Source organism: Rhinoderma darwinii, chromosome 1, assembly GCF_050947455.1.
Source record: "Rhinoderma darwinii isolate aRhiDar2 chromosome 1, aRhiDar2.hap1, whole genome shotgun sequence".
In the NCBI taxonomy this organism is placed as follows: Eukaryota; Metazoa; Chordata; class Amphibia; order Anura; family Rhinodermatidae; genus Rhinoderma; species Rhinoderma darwinii.
In genome coordinates this window covers 139,516,584-139,539,509 of record NC_134687.1, presented here as the reverse complement: position 1 = coordinate 139,539,509, position 22,926 = coordinate 139,516,584, and the positions used below count along the sequence as shown (strand labels likewise).

Here is a 22,926-nt window from a genome sequence, read left to right as displayed (position 1 = left end):
AACAATGCATAGTGGTCTAACACTGTATATATGTGGTATGGACATAATGTACTGTCTTATGACAGTGCACACATACTAGGTTAGGCTGGGTTCACACCTGTGTTCAGCTTTCCAAAGGAGCAGAACGGAAATACTGGATGCTCCAATTCTGTTGCACGATGGTCACCACCGCTGATTAACTTTACTTGGGTCCGTCTGGGGGTGGGTGGTTTTACCTGAAACAATAGCTATTGTTTCCGATATTTATGGCCGGATCTGCATCGGAGGCCCCTCACGGAGCCTCCAACGCAAATTGTGAACAAGGCCCTACTGATCTATCTCAGCTTTAATGCTTAAAAAAATTATACTCATTTTTTACAGGACTGAAATGCCTGTTTTAGCTGCTCTAAGTTGGATTAAGGTATAGTATTAATAATAGTAGTAATAATAATAATAATAATAATATTAAAGAAAAAATCTGCATGCTATTATCAACTTTTAAAAAGGAAAGCAAGAGCAACTAGAACAGATCATTGGTTTAAATATTAGGGTACGTTCACACGGCAGCGTCCGTTACGGCTGAAATTACGGTGCTGTTTTCAGGAAAAAACAGCACCGTAATTTTAGCCGTAATGGCAAGTGCAGGCGTCTTTCGCTGCGTCAATTACGGACGTAATTGGAGCTGTTTTTCCATGGAGTTCATGGAAAACTGCTCCATTTACGTCTGAAGAAGTGACAGGCACTTCTTTGACGCGGGCGTCTTTTTTACGCATCACCTATTGACAGCGGCGCGTCAAAAAAATGACCGTCGGCACAGAACAACGTAAGACCCATTCAAATGAATGGGCAGATGTTTGCCGACGCATTTGAGACGCATTTTCGTACGTAATTCGGGGCTAAAACGCCCGAATTACGTCCGTAAATAGTTTGTTTGAACCCAGCCTTACTTTGACCAAGACAGGATGGCAGCTTACAGATGGGCTTTTAAAGGAGCATTCTGATTTAAAACTTTCCTGCCAAGTGCTCATAAAAAGTTCAGGCATCTGAAAATTCACAACACTCCATTTTGGAAGTAAACAAAATGGCCACGGTGAAGCTTGTCCGTATGACAGCTTGTCCGTATGACAGCTTGTCCGTATGACAGCTTGTCCGTATGACATATTACCAGCCACATGATTTTTCACATATAATGGCATAAAAAATCTCAATAAATAAATTGGAGAGGGTAGTGGTGAACAACCCTTTTAGAAGCTACATAACATATTTGAACTAGGCCAGCACCAAGAAATGTGATGCACAATCATTTCCCATAATGCTTTTTGATTTACATAATGCAGCAAAACAAAATGCAAGTCAGAAGCTGCTCCCTCTGCTCGCTGCCACCATAATGAATGTATGTAGTACTCTGAGAAGTACCCAATATTCACCTCACACTTTGGGGAAAACATACGAGTGATCTACAGAGATTCTCCTCACCAGGCCTGGACCTCGCGTTGTTATTACGTATTCACGCAGCAACGCTGGCTGCATGGCTGCCCAGAAACACTGTTTTTCAGATGTGGGTCTGTCATTAACTGGATAGCATCAATTAAAATGTTTTAAACGCTATTTATCATGAAGCTTGCTGGCAATTAAAGTATTAAAATAAAAGAAGGACCAGAAATGGAGCTTTTGAGCATGAACCAACCTGTAAATATAGACTGCTGAATGAATGCTTTCAATATCCTGGCGGAAGTTAACCCATTACATGCCGCAATAAAACACTGGGTAAAATCAAGCGTAATGTGGGTACCCACTTGGGGAACACACGTTCTTTCATTTCTCTGTTTCAAGCAATGTTGTTTAGTTGTTCATTTATTCATTAAAACAGTTGTTTCATTTTTGGTAATATAACCAATGTAACCAATTTCCTAATATACAAGTGTTCTTCAATTGTGAACCTGCACTCGATCTGTCTGATGTACACGCACTAATATCAACTGTCTTCAACAGGGACTTACATACCATAGAGACAGAACATGCGATTACTATGGGGCCTTTGGATAGAGGGGCCCAGTTCCGATTCGTCCTATACCATTTGTTACTGGGTGGAAAGAACCTCTTCAGACGGGGTAGAAAATTGGCCCATGGGTCATGAAAAAGGCTTAGAGGCCCTTCTGTCCTGAATGGGAAAAATTGTCACCTAAATGGCGGGAGCATTTTAATCTTTGCTATGGGGCCCCTTCTTTTCTATGTATGCCACTGGTCTTCAACTATTACGTATAGTAGACTCAACCATACTAAGCCTAGACTTTAGTTGAATCAAACCTGTCCCATATGCAAGCAGGGGCCTAGGCATTATCGCCATTCAGCATAGTAAGCACATTACTTACAGTGAAGGAAATAAGTATTTGATCCCTAGCTGATTGTGTAAGTTTGCCCACTGTCAAAGACATGAACAGTCTAGAATTTTTAGGCTAGGTTAATTTTACCAGTGAGAGATAGTTTATATATATATATATAAAAAAAAAAAAAGAAAATCACATAGTCAAAATTATATATATTTATTTGCATTGTGCACAGAGAAATAAGTATTTGATCCCCCACCAACCATTAAGAGTTCAGCCTCCTCCAGACCAGTTACACGCTCCAAATCAACTTGGTGCCTGCATTAAAGACAGCTGTCTTACATGGTCACCTGTATAAAAGACTCCTGTCCACAGACTCAATGAATCAGCATGACTCTAACCTCTACAACATGGGCAAGACCAAAGAGCTTTCTAAGGATGTCAGGGACAAGATCATAGACCTGCACAAGGCTGGAATGGGCTACAAAACCATAAGTAAGACGCTGGGTGAGAAGGAGACAACTGTTGGTGCAATAGTAAGAAAATGGAAGACATACAAAATGACTGTCAATCGACATCGATCTGGGGCTCCATGCAAAATCTCACCTCGTGGGGTATCCTTGATCCTGAGGAAGGTGAGAGCTCAGCCGAAAACTACACTGAGGGAACTTGTTAATGATCTCAAGGCAGCTGGGACCACAGTCACCAAGAAAACCATTGGTAAGGCCTCATGCACACGACCGTAAAAACTCCCGTTATTACGGGTCGTAATTACGACCCGTAATAACGGGCTCATAGACTTCTATTGGCGACGGGTGCTTCCCGTTTTCTCACGGGAAGGTGCCCGTGCCGTTGAAAAAGATAGAACATGTCCTATTTCAGGCCGTAATAACGCCACGGACAGTCCATAGAAGTCTATGGAGCTCTCGTAATGACGGGTGGCTACATGTGTGCACCCGTCATTACGGCAGTGTTGCTAAGCGACGTCAGTAAATAGTCACTGTCCAGGGAGCTGAAAGAGTTAACTGATCGGCAGTAACTCTTTCAGCACCCTGGACAGTGACTACCGATCAGAATAAACCTGTAAAAAATAAAAATAAAAAACGTTCATACTTACCGAGAACTTCCTGCTTCCTCCAGTCCGGTCTCCCGCCCGTTGCCTTGGTGACGCGTCCCTCTCGACATCCGGCCCGACGTCCTGGATGACGTTTCAGGCCATGTGACCGCTGCAGCCAATCACAGGTCAATCACAGGCTGCAGCGGTCACATGGACTGCCGCGTCATCCAGGGATGTCGGGCTGGATGTGAAGAGAGGGACGCGTCACCAAGACAACGGCCGGGTAAGTATGAATTTCTTTAACTTTTATTACAGAAAGGGCTGTCCCTTCTCTCTATCCTGCACTGATAGAGAGAAGGGGCTGCCGTAAATACGGGTGGAATACGGGTGACACCGGACCCATATTTACGGGCACGGGTTCGTAAATACTGGTGCAAAACGGGTCGAATACGTGTGACACCGGACCCGTATTTACGCCAGTATTTACGGGTGGGAAAAAATACGGTCGTGTGCATGAGGCCTTACACATTACGCCGTAATGGATTAAAATCCTGCAGTGCCCGCAAGGTCCCACTGCTCAAGAAGGCACATGTACAGGCCCGTCTGAAGTTTGCAAATGAACATCTGGATGATTCTGAGAGTGATTGGGAGAAGGTGCTGTGGTCAGAGGAGACTAAAATTGAGCTCTTTGGCATTAACTCTACTCGCTGTGTTTGGAGGAAGAGAAATGCTGCCTATGACCCAAAGAACACCGTCCCCACTGTCAAGCATGGAGGTGGAAACATTATGTTTTGGGGGTGTTTCTCTGCTAAGGGCACAGGACTACTTCACCGCATCAATGGGAGAATGGATGGAGCCATGTACCGTTAAATCCTGAGTGACAACCTCCTTCCCTCCACCAGGACATTAAAAATGGCTCGTGGCTGGGTCTTCCAGCACGACAATGACCCGAAACATACAGTCAAGGCAACAAAGGAGTGGCTAAAAAAGAAGCACATTAAGGTCATGGAGTGGCCTAGCCAGTCTCCAGACCTTAATCCCATCGAAAACTTATGGAGGGAGCTGAAGATCCGAGTTGCCAAGCGACAGCCTCAAAATCGTAATGATTTACAGATGATCTGCAAAGAGGAGTGGGCCAAAATTCCATCTAACATGTGTGCAAACCTCATCATCAACTACAAAAAAGTCTGACTGCTGTGCTTGCCAACAAGGGTTTTGCCACCAAGTATTAAGTCTTGTTTGCCAAAGGGATCAAATACTTATTTCTCTGTGCACAATGCAAATAAATATATATAATTTTGACAATGTGATTTTCAGTTTTTTTTTAATATAATCTATCTCTCACTGGTAAAATTAACCTAGCCTACAAATTCTAGACTGTTCATGTCTTTGACAGTGGGCAAACTTACAAAATCAGCAAGGGATCAAATACTTATTTCTCTGTGCACAATGCAAATAAATATATATAATTTTGACAATGTGATTTTCAGTTTTTTTTTTATATAATCTATCTCTCACTGGTAAAATTAACCTAGCCTAAAAATTCTAGACTGTTAATGTCTTTGACAGTGGGCAAACTTACAAAATCAGCAAGGGATCAAATACTTATTTCCTTCACTGTACGTATTAAATAGAATTCTTCACTGTATATAAATCCTAGTACAAAATACATAGGGTAAATGTGTTATGTACTGTATATGCCGGATTCTGTCCTGCTGGATGAGGGAAAGTAACAAATAAGATATTTACAATAAGAATTTCTGTGGTATTTGCGGTTGTGCAAACCTTGACAATTTCACCATTTCTACAGCAGTTATCAGCAGAAAGTTACAATGTCTAGCCGGTAGAGTATTACACTATCTGACGGTACATTTCTACTACAGGCACCTGTACCGTGTTAGTAAAACACTAGCACAATATAATTAGTAGTAGTATAATAATACATCATAATCCGCACCTTATCTCAGGGAGGTGCTTTATCAAACAGAAGGTACTTACCACAAACTTGCAGTTTACTACGCTGAGGTAAATTCTGCTTTTTAGTAAATATATTCCACATCTCTATATTAAAGAGGCTCTGTCACCACATTATAAGTGGCCTATCTTGTACATGATGTGATCGGCGCTGTAATGTAGATCACAGCAGTGTTTTTTATTTAGAAAAACGATCATTTTTGACGGAGTTATGACCTATATTAGCTTTATGCTAATGAGTTTCTCAATGGACAACTGGGCGTGTTTTTACTTTTTGACCAAGTGGGCGTTGTACAGAGAAGTGTATGACGCTAACCAATCAGTGACCAATCTGCGTCATACACTTCTCCCCATTAATTTACACAGCACATAGTAATCTTACTAGATCACTATGTGCTGCCACATACACACACATTAACATTACGCAAGTGTCCTGACAGTGAATATACATTACCTCCGGCCAGGACGTGATGTCTATTCAGAATCCTGACACTTCTGTAGCGTCTGTGTGAGACTACAGCACAGCATAGCGAGATCTCGCTGTAAATGACAGTTTAAAGCATAATCTTGCGAGACTACGCCTGCTATGCTGTAACTCACAGAGAAATGGTCAGGATTCTGAATAGACATCACGTCCTGGCTGGAGGTAATGTATATTCATTGTCATGACACTGCAGTAACGTTACAGTGTGTTTATGCGGCTGCACATAGCGATATAGCTATATCGCTATGTGCTGTATAAATGAATGGAGAGAAGTGTATGATGCTGATTGGTCAGCGTCATACACTCCTCTGTACAAAGCCCACTTGGCCATATAGTAAAACACGCCCAGTTGTTCATTAAGAAACTCATTAGCATAAAGCTAAAATAGGTCATAACTCCGTCAAAAATGATCGTTTTTCTAAATAAAAAAAACTGCTGTAATCTACATTACAGCGCCGATCACATCATGTACAAGATAGGGCACTTATAATGTGGTGACAGAGCCCCTTTAATTTACTTGTCTCCCCCGCCTCTACAGTGAAACAATACCTCATGTTGTTACTGTGTGTGGAGATAAAGGGGGTGACTGGAGTGGCTCCATATATTGCAGAATATGAAATGAGCAGTTGACTCTATGACTCCGAGTGTAGGCAGAACATTAATAACTAAGTAATTCCAAAGCGGAGTTGATACCTTTCTTCACATGATGTGTTCTAAACCAACAACCTCCCTCAGCACCCAGCAAATTACACATTCATGCTCGTGTATGGCAACATTTTGCACAAGGTTAATGCCGTCTATTTGTAGTTCTCTCTCAACCATTACCGGTATTAACACATTTCATGCTCCACTGTTCCCATTTCATCCTCATTCAGTTAACTTGGGATCAATAATGAAGTAAAATCTAAGCTCTGTGGTTGCTGCTCACTATTCTCTTTCTGCAATGTGCCTGAATAATACAATGTAAAAAGTAAAACAAAACTAGGCGGAAGATATTTATAAGAGGCATTTTATGACAAGCCTAGTTTGTAATTTTGAGACGCTTGCTGGCTGTCATCTCTACTTGCCTGTGACCTCATTAGAAAGCGGATATTCCACTGAGCTGCCCATTGAGGCGTGTTTCTATCAATGCTGTCAATCTCGTCATGATTCAGAACGGCTGCCCTCAGTACTTGCACTAGATAAACTGAATAGCCCATTCTGCTTACCCTTTGCTAAAACTAGATTATGGGTATGTCCCCATACACAGTATACGCTGCGGATTTTCTTCAACAGAAAATCTGCCACGGAATCCAAAAAAAACCCCAGATAAATCTGTTGATAAACATTCCCCAGCGTTTACGCTACGTCGGAACCAAGCGTAAGGCCTTATTCAGTGTGCTGTCCGTTAAAAAAAAAAAAAAAAAGGACAGCACATGGACCTATGCAATTCAATGGGGCTATTTAGACCTCCGTGATTTTTCACGCAGCGTGTTTCTGTTGCGTGACACTCACTGCATGTCCTATTCTAGTCCGTTTTTGCGTCCCACGTCGCTCATTGAAGTCTATGGATGCTTGAAAATCGCGGACAGCACACGACCGTCATCCGTCTGCTGTCTGTGTTTCACGCTACAGTTTTTGCAGAATTTCCACAGCAAATTTTGCACGTGTTACGTGCGGATTTTGCTGTGGATTTCAGCCCTTCTACATTAAAAAGGGTGAAATCCACAGTGAACATCCAGAACAAATTGAGCATGCTGCAGATTTGAAAATCCGCAGCATTCTCCGATTTCCGTCTGGAAAATGTTCAGCATCAAGTAGATGATATTTGTTCAAATCTCATTCACATGGCTGGGACTGTAATTCATTGCGAAATTTCCGCAAGGAAAACTGGAAGCATTTGCGTCCTGCCTGAATCCTCAATAAGTGTTCCTAAAAAGAGCTCATTTACCAAGGACCAGAAAGATCCCTATTTCCAAATCCGCAAATGGTAAGGAGAGAGAAAAAAATAATTATTTTTTTTAAAGCCTACGGCCCAATGCACACGACCGTAGAATTCATCCTTAATTACGGATGAATTCTGACCCATTTCTATTGCCAACGGACACCTTCCTGTATATTTACGGGTAGGTGTCCGTGCCGTAGAAAGGCTCCGCAAAAGATAGGACATGTGCTATTTTTTTGCTTTTTACGGACCAACGTCCCATACTTTATTTGGGAGCACTGTCTGCAAATGCGAGCGGCTGACCACGGCCGGCTGTGCCCGTAATCACGGACCATGATTACTGGCACAATCGTGTCCAGGTTGAGGTGCATAAGCAGTGTATCCCTAGCAACTAGTCTGTTTCCAATAACTGTTGTGCTCAAAGTTGGATTAGCGTTTTGCTGACAGAACAGAAGGAGAAAACCAGCTTGGCAGCAGACAACCTCTGCCATTTCCAATCTCAGGTTAAAGGGGTTTTCTGAGATTTGATAATTTTTTTTAATTTACTCGCGGCCGCCTTAATTTTCCCAACATAAACCCCCCAAATAAGTTTTTTTTAGTTTCAAGTCCTTTCTGTTCTAAAAACTGCACATGTTGTCCCGCAGCACTTTGTTTACAACCTTCCGTCTCTGCTCCCAGCATGCACTGATTCTCTCCCAGCATGCTGTGCGCCAGGATCGCAGGCCATATCAAAGCCACTGGTACTGAGCATGCGTGGTTCAAAGAGAGAATCTTTCAACAGTAGTTTAGGAGAACTTCTCATCACTGCAGCGCATGGCCAGCGCAGCAGGCCATGAGTCCAACGATATGCATGATGTTTGCGCTCTCCCCGTTCTTCAGCCGCTGATTGACATATTTCTTCCTATGCACAGTAAAAGGGCGAAATCTGTCAATCGGCGGCTTAAGGGCGGGGAGAGGGGGATGGAATGTGAATATCATTGTACTCATCGCCTGCAACGCTGGCCGCGCGTCTTCAAAGATAAGATGTAAATTCTCCTGCACTGAAATAAACAAGCGACAGACCACTGAAATCTGCGTGTCTGCCCCTACTTTATGCTATCCTCAGACAGGGTGGCACAAGAAGGAGATAGATCCTTTTTAATGGGGGCCTTTAGGGTCAATGCACACGATGCGTATTACGTGCGGTTTTGTCACGTGTATTTGTGTGCGGCAAAACCGCAGCATAATACAGAACCAGCATAGACAATGAGACTCCAGGAAATCTCATGTACACGATGCAATATTTTCCTGCACGTAAATTCTATCTGCCTAGTGCAGAGGAAAATTGCACCAAGACATGGAAAGGCCGCAATTTACGCATCAAAATGTAAAAAACACACCGAAAAACACATTTTAAAAAACGCACTTTTAGGTGCGTTTTTTCCTGCGAATCCCTTGCGGTTTCCTGTGGTTTTGCTGCGTATTTTCCGCAGCAAAATACGCTAGCCTTATGGAAAAGAAAATCATATGTATACTCATGCCTCATGCACACAACCATTGTGCCACTCGGGCCGTTTTTGACGGCATCTGAGTGGCACCTGATAGTCTTCACGGACCCATTCACTTTAGCGTGTGAATCGGGTCTGTGAAAAATGGTCCGAGTCTCCGATCTGAGGATAGAACATGTCCTATCTTTCCTCGGATCACTGACGGGACTCAGACGGTGCACACGGTCGTGTGCATGAGGTGTAAGAGATGTAAACAATGATGATCAGGACTTTGATGAGAATTGTGCTTAAACTGCTGCGAGCGTAAAAAATAATTATGGTATACAACATCTCACAGTTGAACTCCCAAAGGATGGAACTGGGGCGTCTGCGTTCCTCCTACAGGACAAAGCAATGAAGCACAAGCAATACTGAATATATAAAGAATATATGTTAACATTCAAGAAATAAGACTGACCAATGTCTTTACAAATGGGATAAAAAACAAAACAAAAACACATTTATAGCAAAACTAAATACAGTTCCATTTATTTACAGTTATGATCCTCCTGAATGCCGTCCTAATCCTAAGAACCATCCACATACAAAATGACAAGAAATGCCACGTGCAACCACCATCCATAAACAATGGTCTTATATGAATAATCCACAGACCTCATAAGAACCACCAATGTGGAAAATGAAGCACTGTCAGCAGTCTGTGATCGCTACGTGGTACTGCTCATGTACGCTGCGTGCGCCTTTATCTTGGGTACGAATCAGCCATGACAGGGTTAAACGGAATGTGATGCCGCTCGTTGTCCACAGTGCTGCAAAGCTGTTCTCTGGTGTCAGCGGAGGCAGGTGGCATTGCTCTGCCTCTCTATCTCCCTGTTGCTAAGTGAGCAGTGCTGTATCGCAGACAAAGCTGAGCCAATCGCTGTACAACTTGCAAAGACTGACAAAGGCTCGGAAAAAAAGCGAGTTGCCTGCGAGACAAAAAGAGACAGAAAAATGAAGGTGTACGAGTAACAGCGCCCGAGGGGGGAGATAGCAGGACCACCCCAGAATTTGTTTCCAAGCGGTGAAGATATGAGTTGTGATGTTTAAGGGTGCGGTGCGATCTATATTTTATAATGGGAACATCCACAACTCAAGACGATAGTGCCCATTTTTTTTTTTTTTCATGCAGACAACCCTTATATCTCCCTGGGCAAGAAGAAATGACTAGGACGTATTGTTTAAATGACCTTTCTCATAGAGCAGGTAAACAATCTGTCCTAGTCAAGCACCCTGACCCCTCTGTAAACTGCGAAGCTACCTATATTAGACACTACAAGCAGCTACTTCGTTTTCTGATCGAAAACATGCGGCGTAAAGATATTCCCCAATATCACGGCATAAAAAGCAGGGTTCACTCAAAGCACGTCTAATACCCTCGCTGAATTCATAGGAGAATGACATGGAAAGCTCAAACATTCATAGGATTACGAAGCGACTAGATGAGCTCCAGCCTGATTCACACAACTCCACTGACAAGCACATGTATTTGTTAGGCTTGAGGGACTGGAATCATTATTCTAATCTCTAAGTGAGGTGAATGTGCTAATTAGAGAATTAGGAGTTCTTCAACCATGCCAACATACCTTGCAGTAATATGGGCATGAGAGACGGAGTCTTTTTGTGGCACATCTTTAGAACTAATCTCCCAGTTTTTCATACATGAAAATATTAGACTGATTTCTTCTTGGCAAACAAACTAGAAGCTCATCTATTTGTAAAAACACAAGAGGAAAACTCCAATTTACAAAAAGTGGAAGAGGAAGGTGAGGGGCAACGTTGTTAACAATAATCTTCGAATGTGTTTGCCAATCTTGTCAACAATACCTAATAATATAAAGGACAGCGCCAAACAGAATGCCAAAAATCCCAAGCGCCGAGTAGACAATTCCGCTTGTTCCCAACCTTTTTGGTTGTTTTCTGTTGATGTCAATGAAAGTTATTATTGCCTGACTACTAACAAAATGAAAACGGCTCCTGGAGTTATCTAAATGGCTCCTAATTCGTCTAAGGGTATGTTCACACGGCAACGCAAGATACGTCTGAAATTACGCGGTGTATTTTACGGACGTAATTGGAGCTGTTTTTCAATGGAGTCAATGAAAAAAGGCTTCAATTACGTCCCAAGAAGTGTCCTGCACTTCTTTGACGCGGGCGTAATTTTACGCGCCGTCTTTTGACAGCGACGCGTAAAATGACAGCTCGTCTGCACAGAACATCGTAAGACCCATTGCAGGCAATAGGAAAATGTTTGCCAACGTATTGGAGGCGTCTTTTCAGGCGTAATTCGAGGCGTAAAACACCTCCATTATGTCTGAAAATAGGTCGTGTGCACATACCCTAAATCTGCTACTGAAGGAAAGTAATATTGGCCATGTTTAATTTTCATGGCAGATAAAATTGTAACCTCTTCAAGATAAGCACTAGAGATGTCTTGCAGGTTGGTCCATGCATGTTCAGTGCATATTAATAAGGGCTTATTCACACGAACGTGTTAAACGTTCGTGGGGCGGCCGTTGAAACAGCGGCCGTCCCACGGACCTATGTAATTCAATGTGTCCGTTCACACAGCCGTTGTTTCAATGGATCGTGTGAAGGGTCCGTGCGAAAAAAGGACATGTTCGTTTTTTATCACGCATCACGCATCCCTCCATAGATTCTCACCTATGGGGAATGTGTGACATCACGTCCCGCAGCGCTGAGCACGGATGCACCTTTTCACAGGTTGTTGCGATGCTGTGGAACCCAGTGATCAGCTGTAAACTGCAGGTGAACCAAGCAGCAAGTGTTCAATTTCCCTGCAGTGCCACCACAGTTTAAATGAAGCATTACACATTACTAATTGAAATGAAATCAATGGACTGTTTGTGTATTGCACAGATGTGCCGGGTACGCCAGAAAGTGAAAGATGTTCTTTGAAGCTGCTACAATCGTTGCAATTTTTACAGTCTGCCATGGCACTTCACCAATCTACCAGCTAACATTCTAGCTTTTCATGGATACAGGGGAAAGTTTTAATACAAGAATCAATCATAATGATTTGGCTAATAAAGGATAAATAAATAAAATAATGATAACTACGTCTTTTCTTTAACACTGTGGATAAAGAAAGTGACAGTAGAAATTGAGATTTGCAGTTATATTTCACATATCTACCATCTCCATCAGAACATCAAACAGTACAAGTCCTCTTGAGAGCTGAAGTCCTTTATTTGACACTGTTTGCTTCTATTCCTGCCATCCTCATAGTAATTGATCATTTTTATATTAATACTATAAATGCAAAGTCAATATTAATAATTGTCTTGCTTCATTACCGCAAATAATGATTAGCTTGTGGGCTCTTCAAGGCATCACCCACTTAATCAGTGTGGCACCATGTCTGGTATTGGTGGTTTGTGTGCCTGCACGTCTAAATCACCATCATTATCAACACTCCCTCTACAAGACAAGAACCATTCCTGGGGAATGCAGCGTGGATTTACAGCAAATCAAACAGGGATCTGCTGTGTCAAATCACATTGACCGGAGAGAGTTATTATTGGCTCAGCGCTGATCACACAGATATAGATTAAGAATGTTTGATATCATGGGGCTGAGCCAATAGATACCACTTAGGGCTGTCTACATTAACCTGTGTAATCCCTCTAACATGACAGCCATCTGCAGAGGAGGAGGAGGAGGAATGCATACAGATAATGCACAGCAAATCTGTGACACTGCAATCTCATCCTGTCAATAGGCATGGAAGTAGTCTCTGGGAAATATCGATCATCTATAATAGTATGTTTCTATTAAAGCAAGGAAATACAGTGTTAATAAAAGCTAAACCAGGTATATGTACATAAACCACTAACATAGAACTGTACAGATGATCACTTGTGAGGGCTCTAAAACATCCAGGAGCCATAAGGCAACTCTACAAGGGTTATCTTGCAAGGCGACTCCGGTCATTAAGGGATTAACTTGTTACCTTTCCTGCTAGTATTTCCTGAAACCTTCAATGAGATTTACTGATTTTCAGAGCTGGAACAAAAGAATGTTTTATCGGTTGTAGAAGAATTTAGAAGTCAAGGACTTTCACTAACAGGGCAGATTTAAAGGGACGGTGTCCCAAATGTTTGTTTTTTTTATATATATATATATATATATATATATATATATATATATATATATTATGGCTTTTAGTATGTCATTAAAATTAATTTTATTTATTTGTGATTTTGTGTTGTACGTTTTTCTTTTTTCTTTCTTTTACTTCTCTATGGGGGCTGACATTTTTTTTTTCATCTCTGTATGTGTCGATTAACGACACATACAGAGATGAATACGGCATATACATCCCCATAGAGAATGGGAATGGGAGCCGTTCCATTCACTATAGCGTACGCCATCTGTGTGGGAACGGCGCATGCGCGCATGCGCCGCTCCCACACAGACCAAAAGGAAGGTCTTCGGCAGAGCGACATCCGGCGCCATTTTCATGTGGACCGAAAGCCGCGGCTGGACAGTAAGATGACGACTTCCGGCCATATGGTCAGACGCAAGGACCAGGAGTGGCGGCGGCAACGATGGCAGGAGCAGGCAAGTTATGTTTGTGTTTGTGATGTGTGTGTATGTTCGTGTTAAACTGTGTGATTACCACTGTATCTAATCCTCCCACACTGTGCATTCGCTCAAAAAATGGCGGCACACAGTGTAGGACGTTTGAACATTCAACCCCCTCCATTCTACTGGCACTAGCCAGGATAAGGGAGGGGGGATTGTGTGAGCACACTAGAGCGAGTGTGTCTTCTCCAATTTTGCAGCATAAAGCAATGAGGTTGCTTTACCACCTGCCAATGCTGCAATTTTGGGAATTGCTCCCTCTAGTGACCAGCACATGGAAATGTTATAAATTAGAATCTAATTTATAATATTTTCTGACTAAAAAATTAAAAAAATTAAAACAATGTGTCATCATTTATATACTAACTGTTTAACTAAAAAAAAAAATTCTAGCGACACATTCCCTTTAATAATAGTGTCTTAAATTCAGACAGCTTAGAATTACACGAGATGCGCCAAATTTATGACAGTGGGTCATGCTGAATGATAAATTTGGGGAATCTTTAGACACTTCTATCTAACTTGCTATCACCTCTTGGGTGGCTTACATTACTTACTTGGCTTACTTGGTTTTGGCGCAATTTGGTGCTTCTAAAGCCACATCCCTTGCCTCTTGGACACGCCCTTTGCTGCTAAACCACACCCTCTTGTTGGGTGAGTCGCATAAAGTATCTAAAACAATTTCCAAATGTAGCGCGACACGTGCACCAGAATTCTGTCACATGTTCATTATTGAATCTACCCCAATGTCTCCAGATTCCTAACCGTCCTTCAAGTGGTATTGTGAGCCTGTTCATTTTACCCTCATTTGTTTATTAAAAACAACAGAGATCATGGATGGGCAGCAACTATGTGGATACTATAGTAAAACCTAGTAGACAGCATACCCTCCTAATTGACACATCTCATGTGCTGCTGAACAGAATGTAACATTGCTCCATGTGAGTCCAGCTATTGTGAGATGGGTTTTTTTCCCCCTCTAAAATGGCCAATAAACAATAGTTGGTGATTAGCCATCTGTCTTGGATAAATCCATGGCAATAAACATTTAAAAGAAATAAAACTGCAGGGAAAAAAAAGGCTGCAATACCTATGAATCGCCACTAAATGTGTGTCGAACATTCACACTGAGCAAGAAGAAATGAAGGAGAAGCAGCGCTTGCACGAGCGCTGCGGGCCCTTTAAAGTTGATCGGCTGGGGTCCCGGGAGTCAGACCCTGCTACTGATGGCCTATTCTGCGTATACGCCATCAATTTTTATCGGCTGGAAAACCCCTTTAATTGCCCTCCCTTGGTGCAAAAGAGACCTGACCCTGAAGTCAGATCAATACTGCCACATCTCTGGAGGACAATTTCACATAATATAATTTGAAATACAATAAACTGGCAGTGACATTTGCTGGATAACAGTCTCGCTTCATAATCTAACTAAAAAGTCCATAAGCTTTGTGTCTACACACATCACATAATTCTCTTACAACACAAAACTATCCTTGATCAATTTCTACACAATGCTATGCTGGCTCTATTATTATGAATGAATAGTATAATTTATTTCTATTATCACTAATACTGCCTGTTAGGATAAAGGGCTGTGTATGACATTTATAGTACTTTCATTCATAGGTAAGATACACTACTTAGATAGGTAGTTCAAGGGTAAGATACATCTCCATAGATGATTATAGTGAAAATAGTTGGACAAATATTTAGCAAGGTACTGCCTTCGGTATGTAAGGCTGGAAACACATATCGAGTTTTTGTTGCAGATTTTGATGGAGTTTGAGCCAAAGCCAGAAGTGAATCCAGGAGGAAGGATAAGTATAAGGTCTTCCTTTATATTTCCCATTCCTTTTTAATCCACTACTTTTTTGGTTATTTTTATTTATAAATTTTTTCCCTATGGAGAAAGCATCAGCTCTGATATGGTTAGTGCTACTTTAGCAATTGAGAACAGGGCCTAAATCCGTTGATTTCAGTACTAGCAACGAAAGTACAAGAAAATTGTGTACTAAATGTTGGCATGAAGTGATTACCTTTTTTATAATGCACTATAGCAAATTATTTTTAATATTTTTAAATCACCACAATAAGGCCTCACAGGGTGTATTAAAACATTGAATTCATGTCGCAGTTTTTGCTGTGATTTCCGCAAAATTGAGGCAAAACGCATCGGTTTTGCAAAAATCGTGGCATATTCCTTTCAGGCCTCATGCACACAGCCATAATAGTTTTTACTGTCCTCAAATGCAGATCAGACGGCTTTGGATACACATGCGTAGCCGTCCGCAAATACGGAAGCGCCCATAGACTTCTATGGGTGAGTCCGTGTCACAATTGCAAACAAAAATATGTTCGATATTTTGCGGATCATTTCTACAGCCTAGACACATATCCGTAAATATAGGGAAAGGTGTCCATGGCCGATAGAAATGAATGGGTCTGCAATTTCATCCGCAATTACGGATTCCGTTATTACGGATGAAAATTACGGTCGTGTGCATGGGGCCTTAATGACCACAATGTGTAAATAAACTATCAGGGGCGTAGCAAAAGGATCATGGGCCCCGATGCAAAGGTTCTTCTTGGGCCCCCCTAAAAAAACTTCTCATGGCCGATGGCCTGCAGCTTTCAGCTGCATCGCTGGGTCTCCTAAGTGACCCAACGATGCAGCACTAGCAGCCAGGGGCGTCACTAAGGTCTTGAAATGTCAGGGGAAATAGCCCCAATACATATACCCCCCCCCCCCAAAAAAATGTGTGTACGTGTATGTATATATAGGAGACAGCATATCTATAGAACTATGACCCTATAGCTATGGATAGGATTAGATACAGTGGCTTAGCAGACAGTATCACACATGATAGGATTAGATATAAGGCCCAGCAGACAGTATCACACATGATAGGATTAGATACAGTGGCTCAGCAGACAGTATCACACATGATAGGATTAGATACAGTGGCTCAGCAGACAGTATCACACATCGTAGGATTAGATATAAGGCCCAGCAGACAGTATCACACATGATAGGATTAGATACAGGGGCTCAGCAGACAGTATCACAGATGATAGGATTAGATACAGTGGCTCAGCAGACAGTATCACACATGATAGGATTAGATATAGGGCCCAGCTCGCTGACATTGCGGCTCAAGCGCTGGACCCAGGAAAGGTAAGTATAAGAATTGTTTTGCTTTTTTATGTGTTAGGCCCCATGCACACGACCGTAGAAAACCTCAGTTTTTGTGGACCGCAAATGCGGTCCGCAAAAGCGGACCCATTCACTTCCATTGAACGCGGACACCTTTCCGTATCGCTACGGATGAGTGTCCGTGCCACAGAACTGTGCCGGGAATTATGGAGCATGTCCGTTTTTGGTGCGCAATTGCGGCACGGACTCCTCCATAGAAGTCTATGGGGGAAGCCAAAATTGCGGATGGCTACAGAAGTGCGTCCGCAAATACGGATAGCCATCCGCAAATACAGAAGTGTTGCTAAGCAACACAAAGGGGATTTCCCATTAAACACGCAGTTTTTTTTCAGATCCGTATATACGGATGCAATACAGATGCGTATACCATTCAGTAGAAATGGGTACGTTGCTGATGACTATAAAGCAATACGGAAGTTACGGTCAGTATTTGCGGATATGGTCGTGTGCATGAGGCCTTACTAATTATTTTTGTGTTTGTGGTTTTTTACAGGTTCAGTCCTTGGACTACGTCGGATTTGAGGACTACTTCGATGACTGCTTTTTTATTCTCAATAAAATAGATAACGAGGGTTGCGTGGGATTTTTATTTAAATAAAATGTTTTTTCTATATCTTTGTATTTTTCTAAACTTTATTACTGCTACCTTAGTAATAGCTGCTGACTGATTGACAACGTCCATTACTAAGGCGAGGCTTAATGTTAGACATGAAGAGGCTAACACTAACCCCCATTATTACCCCAGTACCCACCGCCCCCAGGGGAACCGGGAAGAGCCGGGTACGATCCAGTACCCGATCATCTGTAGTAATGGAGGGACACTGGGGCGGCCGCAGGCTGGTATTATTAGGCTGGGGAAGCCCAAAAACAGTGGCCTTTACCACCCTGGTAATGCTAGGCTGCTGCTGCTATGTTGTATCTGGCTGGTTATCAAAATGGGGGACCCCACATCGTTCTTTCCAATAAATTTTTTTTTTTTTTATGACACGGGTCCCCCCCCCATTTTTGATAACCAGCCAGATACAACATAGCAGCAGCATGCTAGCGTTACCAGGGTGGGAAGGGCCACTGTTTTTGGACTTTCCCAGCCTAATAATACCAGCCTGCAGCCGCCCCAGTGCCCTGGATAGTTCCCGGCTCTTCCTGGCACCCCTGGTGGTGGTGGGTACCGGGGTAATGGGGGTTAGTGTTGGCTTCTGCACCGGCTAACACTAAGCCCCGCCTTAGTAATAGACGCTGTCAATCAGCCAGCAGCTATTAATAAGGCTGTAGTAATAAAGTTTAAAAAAAATACAGACATAGAAAAAATAGGTTTATTGAAATAAAAAAAACCCACACAACCCTCATTAACCATTTTATTGATAATAAAAAAAAGTCATCATCGACGCAGTCCTCAAATCCGACTTAGGGCTTGTTTAGACGAACGTGTAATACGTCCGTGCAATGCGCGCAATTTTCACGCATGTCGTACGGACCTATGTTAGTCTATGGGGCAGTGCAGACAGTCCGTCATTTTTGCGCAACGTGAGTCTGTTGCGAAAAACTCACGACATGTCCTATATATGTGCTTTTCTGTTTACAAACATCCAAACGGAGTGTCATAATGATGGCGGCTACGCGAAAATCACGCAGCCGCGCATCATACGGGGATGACACACGGAGCTGTTAAGTGGCTTTTGCGCACGCAAAACGCTGCGTTTTTTGCGTGCGCAAAACGCACACGCTCGTGTAAACCCGGCCTTAGTGCAACATCCGAAGCTGTAAAAAAACACAACCACAAAAGAAAAACATTAGTAAGGGCCTGTTCACATCACCTGTTAACATCAGTCGACCTCACTAGTGGTTGCGTCAAGAACAACGGAACCCTGTCACAACGGTGACAAACGGAAACCTTTAGCAACGTTTCCGTTACCATGGAGATCAATCGTGGGGGAAACGGAAGCTGAGGTTTCAGTTTGCCTTTCCGATGAGGGGTTAATTTGACGGAAACCTCAGACGGAACCCTTCAACGGAAGGGCAACGCTGATATGAATACAGCCTAACACAAAGTAGGCTTAGATCCGTTTTCAGCAGACAGTAATCTTATACAGTATAAGATTATGGTCTGCTGGGGCCCTGTATCTAAGCCTACCACATGGTAGGCTTAAAGGGTTTGTCCAGTCCCTAAACATTGATGGCCTATCCTCAGGATAGGCCATCAATTGCCGGGACCCCCGCCAATCAGCTGTTTTGAAGGGGGTGCAGCGCTCGTACAAGCGCTGCTGCCCCTTCACTTCCCTTACTTGCTCACACTGTGAATTGCTGACACATCAGTGTCGGCGATTCAGTGTGAGAAAGTGACCGGAATGTAGGGGAAGTAGTGCTCGTACGAGCGCTGCACCCCCTTCAAAACAACTGATTGGCGGGGGTCCCGGGTGTCGGACCCCGGCCCATCAGCTCTAGCAGACAGTGATATTAAACTTACCCTCCTCTTCGGCCGCAGCGGAGGTCCTGACTCCATCCAGGGTCGGGATATTGTGCGCAGCTCATAGCGTTGTGACGTCATGTGCTGCGCACAGCGTTGTGACATCAGGACCTCCGCTGCACTCCGGAAGAAGGAAGGTAAATACTGTCAGTTACTATAGTAATGGGGGTCCATGTCGTTTATTACATAGGCCCCAGTTACTATAGTAACTTTTTATTGATGTGGTGCGGGGGGCCGTGGGCCCTCCTGGCTTTGGGGCCTGGTCGCAATTGCGACCCCTATAGTTACGCCAATGTACACCATTATGCTGGATAGCTATGAGCATGCATGCAGGCATGTATCCAATGACTCATTCAGCTTTTGTGGACAATACATCCTTGCTGGCTATCACTATTGGTGTTTTCAGATATTGTGTTTCAGTCACAGTTCTATGAGGCCCTGTTCACACAGTTTTCTGCACGCAGACAAAATCTGCCTCAGAATTCCTTCAGGAATTTTGAGGCAGATTTTGACCTGCCTGGGCTTTTTAGCATTTTTCACCTGCGTTTTTCACCCACAGCCATTAAAGCTAATGTAAGGACTGCGGGCAAAAAACGTTGCGAAAAATGCTTGGAAACGAGCGCCGCAGGTTTTTTCGAGAAAGGACATGCCGTTTTTATTTCTTGCGAGCGGCTGAAAGCTGCCCCGGGAAAAAACTCGCCTGGGAAAAACCCGCCTCTGCCTTCCATTGAAATCAATAGAGGCTGATTTTGGCCGTTTTTTGGCACGAATCCCGACGCAGTTTCTCAGTTTTTTAGCCAAAGCCACAACTAGATACAAAAGAAATGAAAGAAAAAACAGATTGATCTCCTTTTTTCATGTCCACTCCTGTGTTTGGCTAGATAAAACTGAGCCAAAAATTGCACCAAAACTACTGTAGGTGTGTGATTCTGGACTTAATTGCAATTGTCATTGTACTAGAGCAGGGGTGCGGAACTGTTTTTCTGCCGATGGCCATTTGCATATTTCTAACATCATTCGCCAACCATACAAAATTATCAACTTAAAAACTTGCCTGCTATATTTGGTCAAACATTTAATTAACTCACCCCTAATGCGATAGTGGGAACTGCTTCTCTTTGGTGAGGTGTGTGATGTTAGCCGGTATTGATGATGTTGCTCCTGCGTCGGTCAGTCTGGAGTGCAGTCGTCTCTTTGATAAGTTTTGAAAAGAACTGCTCGCAGCAGTAAGTTTTTCAGACTTACTTACTTAAAGGGGTTTTCCCATCAGGGAAATTTACGACCTATCCATAGGATATCTCATGAAAGTCAGATAAATGCGGGTTCCACCTCGGAGACCCACACTTATCTCTAGAACGGGGGCCCTTAAACCCTGTTCTACCTCTCTGTGTTCCTGATGATTTCCGACAATGAAGAAGATAACAGCGTAGCTCGCTGAGCTGCGCTGTTTCCGTAACTCCCATAGTAGTGAATGACAGTTATGGAAGCAGCGTAGCATGCAAGCTACACTATTTCCGTAACTACTATTCAGTTCTATGGGACTTAGGAAACAGTGCAGCTCAGCGAGCTACGCTGTTTTCTTCTTCATGGCCCGAATTCACAAGCTTCAGCACAACACAAAGTGGTAGAACGATGTTTAGGTGCCCCGTTCTAGAGATAGGGGCAAGTCCCAGTGGTGGGACCCGAATCTATCGGACATTTATGACATATCCTGTGGATGTATCATAAATGTCCTACATGAAAAAAGAAACCTTTAAGTCACTTGGACCTCACTTTGAGTAAATAGGGTGCACGGACGGAGCCAAGGAGGGAATGACACGGCGGCAGCATGAGGTCGGGGCGTGCTGTGACGAGAGTGGACCAGTCCAGTCACCTGACCTCACGTCACTGACTCAGGTCAGGTGACCGGACTGGTCCACTCTTGGGCCGGCATGCAACGACGTCACTCAGACCGCCGCCGCCATACTTGGCGCCGCCCTTCTCCTGCTCCTAAATGTGAGTAGGGTGGACGGAGCCAAGGAGGGAATAGCGACGGTCAGAGTGAGGTTGGGGCGTGCTGTGGCAGTAGTGGATCAATCCGGTCACCTGACCTCACGTCACTGACGTGAGGTCAGATGACTGGACTGTGCCGGCCCGGGAGTGGACCAGTCCAGTCAAATGACCTCATATCACTGACTCCGGTCAGGTGACCGGACTGGTCCACTCTTGGACAGGCACAGTTCAGTCACTTAACCTCACGTCACTGACTCGGGTCAGGTGGCCAGACTGATCCACTCTTGGGCCGGCACGCAACGACCTTACTCAAACCGCCGCTGCCACTGGTCTGAGTGAGGCCGGGCCGGACAAAATGATCCCGTGGGCCTTACACGGCCCACGGGCCAGACGTTCCCCGCCCTTGTACTAGAGAATCCTTTTAAGATTTGAATATTTATTTTAAAAATATTAAACTTTTCCATATACAATAAGATAATTGGGAGAGATATCCCTGAATATCCTCTAACTATGGCTTACCCCCGTATGGCCTGTATCCAGCTCAACTTGTTGACGTTCTTTGCTGAACTCAATAGGTATTTGACTAAACAATCAATAAAGACATGGCCATGACTAGAAGAACATAGAGCTTATAATCATGGACTTGCAAGAATCCTAAAGAGCAAATGAAAATTATTTATATTGGAAACTTGGAGGAAGATAGCGCACATTGGAAAAGACAGAGACACAAAGGCACAATTTAATTATCATCTCAGCCTCCAATGAACATCTAACGCACAGCTAATAGCTACTTACTGTACTGAAACAACCATTTCAGGCCCATGGTGATGTAAAAAGCCTTTTCTTATCCTTCCCTCCACACTTTATTTCTAAAATAAGCTCGGCAAGGTGTATAGTCATGTAACAGCAGTAATGCGATACTCCCTCCACACACAGGCTAGGAACAACTCCTGTTCTATCGGTTAATCCTCATCACAGACTACACAGGGGGAAATTATTTTGCTCTACAGTAATTTACTTTCATTACTAAGGGATAGGTCACACAAGCGGCTTTGGTGTGTCTTCTAGATCAGTGTATAGGTATAATTATTTTGTACAGAGTCAGCTTCATGGAATACAGGCACAGCCACACAAAAAAAAAAGAGAACAAAAAAAAACTTATTTTAGATTGACTCAGAAACAGCAGCAAACAGGCAAAAACAAGAACAACTATTTACTAATTAAAGTTTAGGGTGTGTTCACATCAGTGTTCGGTTTCCGTTGATGGGTTCCGTCAGACCTTTCTATCGAAGCAACCTATCAACGGAAAGGCAAACGTAAACTATATCTTCCGTTTGCATTACCATTGATTTAAATGGTAATGCTTCCGTTGCTAAT

At 43.2% G+C, this 22,926-nt stretch overlaps 1 protein-coding gene across 3 annotated transcripts in view; it reads right to left on the bottom strand.

Annotated features, from left to right (window-relative positions):
• Positions 1 to 22,926, bottom strand: part of MAML3 (mastermind like transcriptional coactivator 3) — a 375,673-nt gene that overhangs the window by 206,431 nt on the left and 146,316 nt on the right. The window contains exon 1 of one of the 3 annotated variants that reach the window (XM_075860427.1): positions 9,887 to 10,097. The exons of the other annotated variants lie outside the window; for them this stretch is intronic. The gene's annotated coding sequence lies outside the window, so the exon portion shown is untranslated. Of the gene's footprint in view, positions 1 to 9,886; positions 10,098 to 22,926 lie in introns of those variants that run through there. 3 annotated transcript variants of the gene reach the window in all.